The 13,564-nt window shown below is 47.1% G+C and overlaps 1 protein-coding gene across 1 annotated transcript in view; it reads right to left on the bottom strand.

The window, feature by feature from the left end:
- LOC135040591 (aldehyde dehydrogenase family 3 member B1-like) overlaps positions 1–13,564 on the bottom strand; it is a 270,098-nt gene that overhangs the window by 26,743 nt on the left and 229,791 nt on the right. The window lies entirely within an intron of this gene.

Here is a 13,564-nt window from a genome sequence, read left to right as displayed (position 1 = left end):
TATCAATTCAGTACCAGGCCATGAAGATAATAATTAATTAATTAATTATTCTATTGTTTATTATTTCATACGTGTCTTTAGGAACAGACGTTTAACCAGCAAAGTGTATAGTATTGACCCAGTAAATGGTCTCGTATAAATACACAAAAGATTACCCTGACTTCCTCTTGGTCCCATTAATACAGAATTTCTGTACTGGTCAGGTGTCAGACAATCAAGCGTCTCCCACCCTTCTGATCACTCCGTGATTAACAGACCAGAACATTTTAACATTTTTCATAACAATTTTCTTTCTCAGTCACGGTTGGATCATATATGTGGGTAACTATATTCATTTTTAACTTTGAACAATAAATAGATGTTTTAACACTATTCCTTATATATCCTAGGAATTCTCCTAGATCGAATTAAGAGTGCGCCCACACAAGAGCTTTCTTCTTCTCCCTTTGCCAGTACTAGTACTTCCTAGCTCTGGGCGCACCGCCAAAAAGGACAATAATTTAAAGAGTTAATAAAATTCTCTCTAGAAATTATAAATCGTCCATCTTTGGTTTCTCACCTATTACCTATACTTTGACCTGTGCCCGGTCGTCCCCTTTTTGTCACAAGTAATAGTCTACGAAGTCACCAATCTGGGTACTTAGGGAGTCATTCCGAGTTGATCTCTCGCTGCAGATTTTCTCAGCGCAGCAATCAGGTAAAAAATTGGCAAAACTGCGCATGCGCCGCAATGCACACGCGCGATGTCTGGGCACAATGAGCATCTCTGCTGTGCACTGGATCTAGCGAAGATTCCATTTGCACAGCCGATTGCAAGGAGATTGACAGAAAAAGGGCGTTTATGGGTGTCAACTGACCGTTTTCTGGGAGTGTTTGGAAAAACGCAGGCGTGTCCAGGCGTTTGTAGGGTGAGTGTCTGATGTCAATTCCGGGACTTCTGTCGCTGGAATCATCGCACAGGATAAGTAACTACAGGGCTGGTCTTGTTCTGCACAAAATCTTTTTATACCGCTCGGATGCACAGGCGTTCGCACACTTGCAAAGCGAAAATACACTCCTCCGTGGGCGGAGACTATGTGTTTGCATGGCTGCTAAAAGTAGCTAGCGAGCGATTAACTCGAAATGAGGGCCTTAGTCTGCGACCCAGATAAGCTTGGAAATAGCACTAAGGGTGCTGTGTGCTGGCTCCATACTATCTATGTCTCTCTGGAAGGGCTCTTTGTGGGTTAATTGTGCATTTAACATTTTCGTGTGTGTGTGTGTGTGTGTGTGTGTGTGTGTGTGTGTGTGTGTGTGTGTGTGTGCGTGTGTGTGCTGTCACAGTATGTCAGACACACAGTGTGTTTCATGTAAGGTACAGTGTTTCTCTTCTCCAGGGGGCTAACTGCAGTGTACTCAGTGCAGTGTACCCTCCCAGGCTAGCTGGGCAGAGCCAGATTGGCTGGATTCTATTAGGGGAATGATTAATATTTCTTCTAAATTGTCCCACAATGAGAAAGAGACGCAATACTTAAGACAGTCTATGAATGAGTTTATGAACAGAGACTCAGTACCCAAACCAGCATCTCAGTCCCCTCCCATTTGTCCGCAAAAACGTCCTTTGGCCCATATCCTGCAGTCTGACTCTGATGATGACGGGTCAGACATGGAGGAGGGGGAGGTGGAGACAGAGGTAAGGGAGGGTACTCTGTGGCAGGGAATAGAGGCTCTCATAGACGCTATCAGAGTCGTTCTGAATATCCCTGAATAGGTGACAAAGGAGAGTGAAGAATCTTATTGTTATATAAAAAAGAAGTCCTCAGCCACTTGTCCTGTGTCAAAGGAACTAAATACCCTGTTTGAAGAACCGTGGGTTAATCCTGATAGGAAATTTCAAATCCCTAAAAGGTTGGTATCATCTTTTCCTTTTCTTCCTGAGGATAGGGAAAAAATTAGAAAATCCACCGATAGTGGACGCATCAGTATCCAGGCTGTCACGGAAAATTGTATTGCCTGTTCTGGGTGCAGCCACCCTAAAAGAAGCGGCTGATCGTAGAATTGAGAATATACTCAAATCTTTGCATACAGCTGCTGGGGTTGCTCTGAGACCCACTATAGCATGCAGGTGGATTACTAAGGCCATTGCCAAATGGTCGGGTAACCTAATTGAGGGGTTAGGTACCTTGCCTCAGGGGGAGATTGTTTTACTCCTGAAACATATACAGGACTCTGCAAATTTTATGGTGGAAGCCATAAAAGAAATAGGCTTGCTTTATGCACGAACCACTGCTATGGCAGTGTCAGCACTCAAAGGCTTATGACTATGCCAGTGGACTGCTGACGTGGACTCCAGGAAAGGCGTGGAAGGCATACCCTTCACAGGAGAGGCCTTATTTGGAGATGAACTAGAAAATGGATCTCTAAAGCTACTGCGGGTAAGTCCACGCATCTTCCTTCTGCAGCTCCCCCAGCCAGGAAGGCCTATTCAGGACCTGATCTACAGTCCTTTCGGACCGCCAATTTTAAGGGCAAAACCAGAGGTTCTTCTACAGCCACCAGAGGTGCTAGAGGTAAACCACGAAAACCAGCAACTGCTGGTTCTCAGGAACAAAGCTCAAGCTCTGCTTCCTCAAAGCCTTCAGCATGATGGTGGACTGTGATGCCTGGAAGACTGGCGGGTATGAGCCCAGCTAAAATTCTTCAGTCACATCTGGACAACATCATGACAAGATCCCTTGTTCATAGATCTTATTTCCCAGGGCTACAGACTGGAGTTTCAGGACCTCCCACCTCTTAGCGACCACTAAGAAGATTGACAGGAAGGAGGCGTTGATGGGCGGATTCGGACTGTTTGGAGCAGTTTTCGGGGGGTGGCGAGTAAAACGCAGGCATGTCAAGCAGAACGGAGGGCGGAGTAGTGACGTCAAATCCGGCCCATCATTGCTGGATCCATCGTACAGGGTAAGTATGTCCAGGGCTAGTCTAGTTTTGCTTGAAATTTTTTTAGCTTAGCAGGGCTGCACAAGCGATCGCAGCACTGCTAAGCTATAATACACTCCCCCATAGGCGTGGGCTATTGATCGCAGCAGCAGCTAAAAGTTGCTGGCTGCAATCAACTCGGAATGACCACCATGACCCATTCCAGGAGTTAAAAAAATCCTCTCTACCTGGACTTTCCTCTTAATGTATGATAGGCGTCACCTGTGTTGAACTATTTCATTGATAAGAAAGGTGTTACGTTCAACACAGGTGATTGTAATCATAACTCAAGAATTTTTTCCCTTCTGGAATGCTTCATGTTGGGATGTATGAATTGTGTACATTAGATTTAACCCAATGATTTATATTAGATTTAAACTAATAGTTTAATAATGCCTGGGAACTTTTTATAGCTCCACCTAATTGAAAGACAACTATTTTATAAAATTGACTTATAGTGTAACAAAGACAACTGAAACAACCTTAAAATACACATAGAAAATTAAAATCTATAATTTATCTTGTCACATGCAAAAATAGCAGCAGCAGCCTCTGTACTACTTACCCACTGGGGCAGGACTCAGGAGGACTCTGTGTGTGTATGTCTCTCTAGATCCTCACTAGATAGCAAGTTACACAGGACTCAGACACACAGGTGTGGAGAGAACTGTAAGCGACACATGGATTCCACCCTGTGGCACAGCTCTCTCCATCCTCCTATCTCGTCTCTGGTTGGGAAGCCCGGTCGATAGTTCATGAAATCTGATACTCCTGTGACTCTGCCTACACTGCATACTGTCCAGCTAGCATTCTGGCTGTCTGGTTCTGCTGCTGCACAAGTGGGCAAGCTAGTGATTTCAGTGTGCTCTGGCCGGGGGGGCCCCTGACAGAAGGGGGCCCGGAGTACAGTATGCCCTGCCATATAAACAGTGTTTGCAGCTGCAGGGAAGAGAAACTTCCCTCTGCTGCTGCACTCTCCCCTACTGATTGACGTGCTGCCGATCACTGCTGATTGGTCAGCATGACTGGACCCCCACCCAGTGGCTGCAGACAATAGCAGGCACTGGGGAAGTGTAGATCAAACCTCCCAAGCCCCCCTGTGTAACTGGCCGGCTGTTAAAAGGAAAGTCGAGATGGCGCAATGTTTCCGATGTTCTGATGGTGCCAATCGATGTTCTAATGTTTGGAAAAAAAAACTATTTTTTTTACAAATATAAAAAAAATCTTTTTTTTTTAACTAAAATTATTTTGGATAAGGTTAAATTCATGTTCTTCACCTAATTCACTCATAAAAACTCTGACAATTTCTGAGTGTTTTTTTGGGGGAAAAAAATGGTCAGTTTAGTGGTTAAAGTCCTCAGGTAGCGAGCCTGAGCCTGAGAGTAATATAGACATTGGGTAAACTGAAGTATTTCCCATATTGTGTGAAACGTCAGCTTCAGAAACAGGGTCAGTCAGTGCGGCAGTAGCCCTTCTGGGAACTGGGGGATAGGTAGATCCTCCCAAAATTTGTTAACATCTTCCTCCGAGATTGGAGGAGGACTGGAATAGGGATGTAGTCATGTGACCAGCGCTCGGAATTCCAGCAGTCACCATCCTGTGTGCTCAACCCAACCCTGTGCAGTCAGGGGAGGTAGGGCGTGCAGGCGGGGGAAGGCAGGGACGTGCAGGCGGGGGAAGGCAGGGACGTGCAGGCGGGGGAAGGCAGGGACGTGCAGGCGGGGGAAGGCAGGGACGTGCAGGCGGGGGAAGGCAGGGACGTGCAGGCGGGGGAAGGCAGGGACGTGCAGGCGGGGGGAAGGCAGGGACGTGCAGGCGGGGGGAAGGCAGGGACGTGCAGGCGGGGGGAAGGCAGGGACGTGCAGGCGGGGGGAAGGCAGGGATGTGCAGGCGGGGGAAGGCAGGGACGTGACGTGCAGGCGGGGGGAAGGCAGGGACGTGACGTGCAGGCGGGGGGAAGGCAGGGACATGCAGGCGGGGGGAAGGCAGGGACGTGCAAGCGGGGGGAGGCAGGGACGTGCAGGCGGGGGAAGGCAGGGACGTGCAGGCGGGGGAAGGCAGGGACGTGCAGGCGGGGGAAGGCAGGGACGTGCAGGCGGGGGAAGGCAGGGACGTGCAGGCGGGGGGAGGCAGGGACGTGCAGGCGGGGGAGGCAGGGACGTGCAGGCGGGGGAGGCAGGGACGTGCAGGCGGGGGAGGTAGTGCCTCTCCTGTCCTCACTGGTTGGGCAACGGGGATGCAGCAGAGGTGCCGGCGTTTGCGGTGGCAGGACCCGTCGGTGATAGGTAGCATGACGGCAGGATTGGTTTCAAGAGGATCCAGTCCCTGCTTGTCATTTTGCAGAGTTCGGCAGCAGAGTGGCTCCAGTTTAAAAAATGGCGCCGTTAGTGTCAGTTGTGAAATCTAAGATGGCCACCACAAGCCAATCACGGCTCGCCGCATCATCGCCCCGCCCCTCAGGGTTGGCTTATATAAGCCGGTGCGAGGAAGCGGCTGTCAGTCCGCCAGAGGGGAGGGAGCGTACAAGAGCTCTTGAAGACAGAAGACGGGGGAAGTCCTAGGAGGCGGCGGCCATGGAAAATAAGTTGCCCAAAGGCTGTGCCCTCCAGGTGAAGACGGGGGAAGTCCTAGGAGGCGGCGTCCATGGTATAGAGCTGCACAAAGGCTGTGCCCTCCAGGTGAAGACGGGGGAAGTCCTAGGAGGCGGCGTCCATGGTATAGAGCTGCACAAAGGCTGTGCCCTCCAGGTGAAGACGGGGGAAGTCCTAGGAGGCGGCGTCCATGGTATAGAGCTGCACAAAGGCTGTGCCCTCCAGGTGAAGACGGGGGAAGTCCTAGGAGGCGGCGTCCATGGTATAGAGCTGCACAAAGGCTGTGCCCTCCAGGTGAAGACGGGGGAAGTCCTAGGAGGCGGCGTCCATGGTATAGAGCTGCACAAAGGCTGTGCCCTCCAGGTGAAGACGGGGGAAGTCCTAGGAGGCGGCGTCCATGGTATAGAGCTGCACAAAGGCTGTGCCCTCCAGGTGAAGACGGGGGAAGTCCTAGGAGGCGGCGTCCATGGTATAGAGCTGCACAAAGGCTGTGCCCTCCAGGTGAAGACGGGGGAAGTCCTAGGAGGCGGCGTCCATGGTATAGAGCTGCACAAAGGCTGTGCCCTCCAGGTGAAGACGGGGGAAGTCCTAGGAGGTGGCGTCCATGGAATAGAGCTGCCCAAAGGCTGTGCCCTCCAGGTGAAGACGGGGGAAGTTCTAGGAGGCGGCGGCCATGGAAAATAAGTTGCCCAAAGGCCGCCGCCCCCAGATGAAGATAAACTTTTTTTTTTAAATGTGTCTTGTGATTTATTTTAATATTTTCTTTACAGGAGGACTACAGGTGCCAGCGGGCCCTTATTGTCTGGGCATGCAGGCACTTGTGGTTCTCCAAGTGCCGACATGCTGGGGCAGGCTTGCTGGGACCTGTAGGCCACCTGTAAAGAACAATATTAGCATACAATGAACCCCGCACCCACCGCCACCAGGAGTGCGGGGCATAGCACTAGCTCAGTGCTGGTTGTTGCTTTGGAGGGGGGACTCCAGTCATTTTTTCTGGGGTCCCCACTTTACGAGGAATTCCAGCCCTGGGCTGACTGGTTTGGGGGGAGTTTAATGTGATGGAAAGGGGGACCCCCTGCTATGACATTATTCCCCCTGGCTGTTTTGGTCAAGTATGGGGAACCCCATATATTTTTTTTATTGGAGTAGGGGGGGGGGGGGGGGGGGGGGGTAGAGTGAATCATCCAGCCAAAGACCTCCCTGCATGTCACTGGTCGTCAGGGTACCATTAGGCTGATGAAATGGTCTAACAACCACCTGACGTTTTTGGCCTTTTAAAAAACACTTTACCACTTTTATTAACAATTTTTTTTAAATCTCTGATCTTTTTTGAAAGAAAAAAAACTTTTCCATTTTAACTAAAAGAGCATGAAAATGTGTTTTTGCATCATATACATTTTCCGGGTAGTTTGCGTAGGGTGGGATTTGCATGACTGAAAAGCACGGGTCAGGGTCTGTTGAGCTTTTTCATGCTCCGATCTCAAGGAGTTATGTAGTGAGGAGATATAAGAAATAATTTCATCCATTGCTACTACTTTGGATGCCTGCCAAAACAAAAGCGTGTTTTCTGAAGCAAATTCAAGATTATTCAACCTGTATTCCTTTCATATAGACTCCAACTTCTGTCAGAGATGTAAAGAGTTAGAAAAAGCGGAAGGGAATCTCCAGGACCTAAAGGATATTAGTTTTGAATACAAACCATGTCAGGGTGTGATCTGAAAGACATATACTGTAGGTTCCATTTGCAGTTTAACAATTCTGCTCAACAGTGAATGAAAACATATTATTACGTTCTCTGTACTCCAGAGAGAGAGTGGATAAGCCCCAAGTACAGGAACGTGATGCTGCAGTCAGAACGGGGTTCAGCAGCAACCCCTATGGAACCCCTGACTCCGTTGTCTACCCCACGTGGTCGGTCTACGCCTGCGAGACTATGTTTTCTTGAGACCACGGCAGTAGCGTTTGAAGGGCGGATTAGGTCTGCCCAACTCCAATGCCCCCGGTCTTAGTTGGAGACAAGGCGTAAACAGAGATGGGGCGAGAACAAGGGGAACCTCTAACTAATACAGAATCACAGAGATAAGGGAAACTACTGAACACTACAACAAAGGTATGTGCGGCACGGCCGCCGAGACAAACTGTAACAAAAGCGACGCTGTCCAGTTGCCAAACACGACACCGTCGTATTTTGGCGAGGCCAGCGATGGCAGAAACCTCTGCAGAAAATGCCAAAGCAAAACAGAGAGAACGATACGGCCAAGGCCGTAAGGTGCGGCGAAGCCGCTACTCACAACACCGGTAAAGGTGCACGCAGGCGAACAGGAACCCCAAGGCTGCAGACACTGGCACACAGGACTGGAAAGCTGGACAAATTCAATGAACAGGCTCCGGACTCCAGGACTCAGGACTACTGGATCACAGGATAACAGAATCACAGGATAACAGAATCACAGGATAAGGACATTCCAGGGCAGGAAGCAGCTCCACAAGAAGCTGACAGATTATCACAGGAACATACAGGTATCCTAACAAACTTCTATCACCGGCGCTGGACTGCAGGGCTAGCTGGGTAATAAGGGAAGCACGCCCCAATCAGGGTAGCTGGAAGCCAGGCACAAGGTAATGGCCAATTACTGGCAGGTGAGATACACAGACAAGAGCCAGACTGCAGTACAGAGACTCACCACATAATGACCAGATATCTGACAGGTGGGGCTTAACACATAGAAACAGGCTGCAGTTACACAGACTCACCACCGGCAACCAACAAGAGTCTTCTAAATCAGTACAAGAGAAATCCTGGCATGCAAACAGAACTACAACATAAAATTCATAAACAGAAAGCAAACAGGAATGAACCACTGCTTGTGGTTCATAACAAATATATAATCAATTCTAGACATTAAACCAGCAGACAAGCAGGAGCAGAGGCGGATTGGCCATAGTGTTCACAGGGAAGATTCCTGGTAGGCCGACGCATGCGAGGGGCCTGTTTTGTTTGAGGACATGTGGTCCTATTTATATACATAATGATTAAGATGCAAACTAATTTGCATATATGAAAATGACTTTGCCACTTAGCCTGTGATTGCAGATGATCTAGTGTATGCTCTGTCTGCCTGCTTGGCTGACATATAAGATTGAGTGAATAGTGGCCCTCATTCCGAGTTGTTCGCTCGCAAGGCGATTTCAGCAGAGTTACACACGCTAAGCCGCCGCCTACTGGGAGTGAATCTAAACATCTTAAATGTGCGACCGATGTATGCGCAATATTGCGATCAAAACCGAGTTAGCAGTTTTAGAGTAACTCCAGACTTACTCTGCCTGTGCGATCAATTCAGTGCTTTTCGGTCCCGGCTGACGTCATAAACACACCCAGCGTTCGCCCAAGCACTCCCACCGTTTCTCCAGACACGCCTGCGTTTTTTCCGGAAACGGTAGCGTTTCCAGCCACACGCCCCTAAAACGCCGTACATCCGCCCAGTAACACCCATTTCCTGTCAATCACAATGCGTTCTCCGGAGCGACGAAAAAGCCGTGAGTAAAATTACTTTCTTCTTAGTAAAGTTACTTGGCGCATGCGCAGTGCGAACATTACGCATGCGCACTAAGAGAATTCTCACTGCGATGCGATGAAAAACTCCGAGCGAACAACTCGGAATGAGGGCCAGTGATTGGGATACCGTTGGTGTAATAAGCAAGAAAATATAATCTTTCTAAATAATTATATAGTTTCCTAAATTCTGAAGGTGTATCATATAATGTGCTCATAATATGTAATTTTATTTCTTTGTAACTTCCCCCTTGATGCTGGACATGCCCACTATCTGGAAAGTCTTGGGGGGAGGGTGCTGCTTCCATGGCCCATGGCTAGAACTTACACCTCTGGTGCTGCCCATGTGGGGCCACTAGTACAGATTTTTCCAGGGCCACTTCTTGTTCCAAATCCGCCCCTGAGCAGGAGTATTTCCGTGTAGTAGGATTGTGCAGTCTCCCTATGTCTAGCATCTGTAGCCTTCTTGCGAATTGGGGTACACCAAATTTTGGGGGTTTATGTTTACTTGATGGGACTTTTCTATCAAGTTGCGAGGAGAAAATCAAATGAAAATCGCCACAAACTATCAACGGTACATCTGCAAATGGGAGAAGCTTTGTGATTCATTTCTAAACGAGCAATTTTGAGTATATATTCGGAGTGTATGCACTAGTTGCAGCTAAAGTAAGTTCACATCGGAGGTAACAATCATATGACCTTTATCTACAGGGGATGCGGTCATTAAGTACTGATCCCATCTACAGAGGTCAAGGCACAGGTAATGTGCGACCTAACTAATATCACAACTCCTCTGGCTCTAGAAGTATAAGGGGCAGCCAAAACCACTTTCCAGCGTAGTGTGTTTAATATAACGTATCCCTGGCTGTGAGTTGGGTCTCTTGTTCATTTATTCGCGTATATAAGGATCTTTTTGCGTTTCTGCAGCAAATGAATTCCTCCAACATTCCATGATCCTGTTTTCCATAGCGCCATATTACTCTACAAAACTTTGAATGAATTGTTTGGGTGCAATCAAACATAAATCTGAAGCTGCATATCCCTTACATACATACCTGTGTGAAGAAGGGGGGCAGGGGGGTGAGGGAAGAAACAAGAGGAGAAACAGACAGAGGGGGGGGGATTGGAAAACATAAAACCGAAACAACATTAGTAAACAAGATACAGTACCACAAAAAGGCAGTACAACTCTAAAGGGCCCTATAGACACGGCGATCCGCCGCCGAGCTGCCCGACCACCAATACGGTAGAAGGGCGACCCGGCGGCGGGGGGGCAGTGACGGGGGGAGTGAAGTTTCTTCACTCCCCCCGCCACCCGGCTCCATACAAGTGCAGGCAAATATGGAGGAGATCGTCCATATTGGCCTGCATGCACAGCCGACAGGGCACCAGCGATGAACGAGCGCGGGGCCTCCACACTGAAAGATATGAACGGTATCTTGTGCATTAATGAATGAGATCGTCCATATCTTTGAGGATTGTCGCCCAGTGTGTAGGGCCTATAAGGGCGGTATTCAAATGATTTATCACACCCAATCTCCTTTCTAAAGTGTTCCCCGTTATCGCACATATCAGACCCATAGTAATCAGGTTTAGGTGCGGAAAGGGTTGGGCGCCCTCGCTACCCGAAATGATTATACCACACCCGTCAGCAGAAACAGAACGGGTGTGGAAGGGGGTAATATTAATTGAATACTGCCCTAAGAGACTTCCAGAGAAGAATGTTAACATTGTCACGCACATTTTTCAAAATGTGTAAGTAGTCAGACTGTCAAAAAAAAAAAAATAGTAAATGTATCCGAACTGTACCAAAGGCAGACGTCACCCTGAATATCAATTACCAGTCTCAAAAACAAGTCATGTATCGGAAAGGTGCAAATGGAACGTAATAGACAATAGTATTGAACATATGTAACATTAAATTGAAGAGATGTTATAAAAAAAAAAAACAATCTAATACAAAAATATCATGCTGTACAGGGTGCAAAGTAAAAACATCAAGAATGTTATTTTTAGAGATGAGCAGGTTCGATTAGTCAACATCCGAACCCCCCCGAACTTCACGTGTTTTACACGGGTTCGAGGCAGCCTCGGATCTTCCCGCCTTGCTCGGTTAACCCGAACGTCATCATCCCGCTGTCGGATTCTCGCGAGATTCGTATTCCATATAAAGAGCCACGCGTCGCCGCCATTTTCACTCGTGCATTGGAGATTGAACAGAGAGGACGTGGCTACGTTCTCTGCCTGAAAAGCTCCGTAATCTGTGCTCAGTGTGCTGCAAATATCTGTGCTCAGTGTGCTTCAAATATCTGTGCTCAGTGTGCTGCAAATATCTGTGCTCAGTGTGCTGCAAATATCTGTGCTCAGTGTGCTGCAAATATCGGTGCTCAGTGTGCTGCAAATATCGGTGCTCAGTGTGCTGCAAATATCGGTGCTCAGTGTGCTGCAAATATCGGTGCTCAGTGTGCTGCATTGGGGGGTCCACCAGTATATTTTATTATAGTAGTACAGTACAGTAGGCCATTGCTGTATCTTGCAGCTCCGTGTCAGACTCAGTTCAAGACAGTATCCTGATGATCAGTGCTCAATATCTGCTGCATTGTTGTGTTACCAGTATATACTATATAGTAGTACAGTACAGCATTTTGGTGACCACCAGTATATAGTAGTACAGTACAGTAGACCATTGCTGTATCTTGCAGCTCTGTGTCACTTCAAGTATCCATATCTGTGCTGCATTGTTGTGAGCAGTATATAGTAGTACAGTGCTGCATTGTGGTGACCACCAGTATATATAGTAGTACAGTACAGTAGGCCATAGCGTTATCTTGCTGCACTGTGTCACTTCTAGTAACCTGATCATTGCTTAATATCTGTGTTCAGTGTCAGTGCTGCATTGTGGTGACCAGTATATAGTAGTACAGTGCTGCATTGTGGTGACCAGTATATAGTAGTACAGTGCTGCATTGTGGTGACCAGTATATAGTAGTACAGTGCTGCATTGTGGTGACCAGTATACTACAGTACAATAGTCCAGTGCTGTTCTCGCTGCTCAATGTCAGTTCTCCGTAGTATCATCAGTGCTCCGTATAATTAGTTCTCTGTATAATCAGTGATCAGTATAATCAGTATTGATGATCAGTATGATCAGTGATCAGTATAATCAGTGATTGATCAATATAATCAGTTCTCAGTATAATCAGTGATCAGTATAATCAGTGATTGATCAGTATAATCAGTTCTCAGTATAATCAGTGATCAGTATAATCAGTGATCAGTAAAATCAGTGATCAGTAAAATCAGTATTGATCAGTATAATCAGTATTGATCAGTATAATCAGTGCGCTGTTAGACGTGCGCCCGTTTTCCGCCATTAATGCGTTGGGATTTAGACAATTGATGAAGTTATTGTGTCCCCGGTACAAAATCCCATCTAGATTCCACTTCACTAGGCAGGCGATAGCGAGATTTTACAAATTAATAATATCAGTGATTTAAAATTAATTATTAATTACAGTGATCTTGCCAAATGATTCCTGTGATTTTGTCATTTTCTTCTAGTGATTTGGACCAATAATACCATTGATTAGAACGAATAATTCCTGTGATATTGAGGTGTTTGTGTCGCTTAGCTTAGCCATCCAGCGACCACAGTGCACCTCTTTTTCTCTTTTCTTTGCATCATGTGCTGTTTGGGGAGTATTTTTTATATCGGCCATCCTGTCTGACACTGCAGTGCCACTCCTAGATGGGCCAGGTGTTTGTGTCGCACTCTTATGTCGCTTAGCTTAGTCATACAGCGACCTCGGTGCAAATTTTAGGACTAAAAATAATATTGTGAGGTGTTCAGAATAGACTGGAAATGAGTGGAAATTATGGTTATTGAGGTTAATAATACTATAGGATCAAAATAACCCCCAAATTCTATGATTTAAGCCGTTTAAAAAAAACCTGAATCCAAAACACACCCAAATCCGACAAAAAATTTTAAGGGAGGTTTTGCCAAAACGCGTCCGAATCCAAAACACGTCCGCGGAACCGAATCCAAAACCAAAACCCAAATAAATTTCCGATGCACATCTCTAGTTATTTTGCAGCTAGCTCATCGGTACCATAGAAAGTGGATAAACTCAGCCTTGCACCTGCTGTGACGGAAGACGTGATGACTCTTCTTCATCTACATAAGCCTGGCCGTGTTCTGCAGTAGTGTAATCACCATGTGTGTCGCCATCGAATATGCTCAGCCGCACAGGGTAAAGCAATGCAAATTTCCTGCCTTTTTGTATGATATGAGAACAAATGAGAGAGAAGCTTTTCTTAGCTTTGGTCAGCTCTGCCGAGTAATCTTGGAATATATTGGTTTTATTTCCTTCTCATTGGATATCCTGGCAGTTGCGTGATGCTTTCTAGAGGGCTTCCTTATGTGGGTAATATAAGCACCTGAACAACACTACACAAGGTC

The sequence above is a fragment of the Pseudophryne corroboree genome, unplaced genomic scaffold, assembly GCF_028390025.1.
Source record: "Pseudophryne corroboree isolate aPseCor3 unplaced genomic scaffold, aPseCor3.hap2 scaffold_748, whole genome shotgun sequence".
Taxonomy (NCBI): domain Eukaryota; kingdom Metazoa; phylum Chordata; class Amphibia; order Anura; family Myobatrachidae; genus Pseudophryne; species Pseudophryne corroboree.
This window is presented reverse-complemented; position numbering and strand designations above follow the sequence as displayed.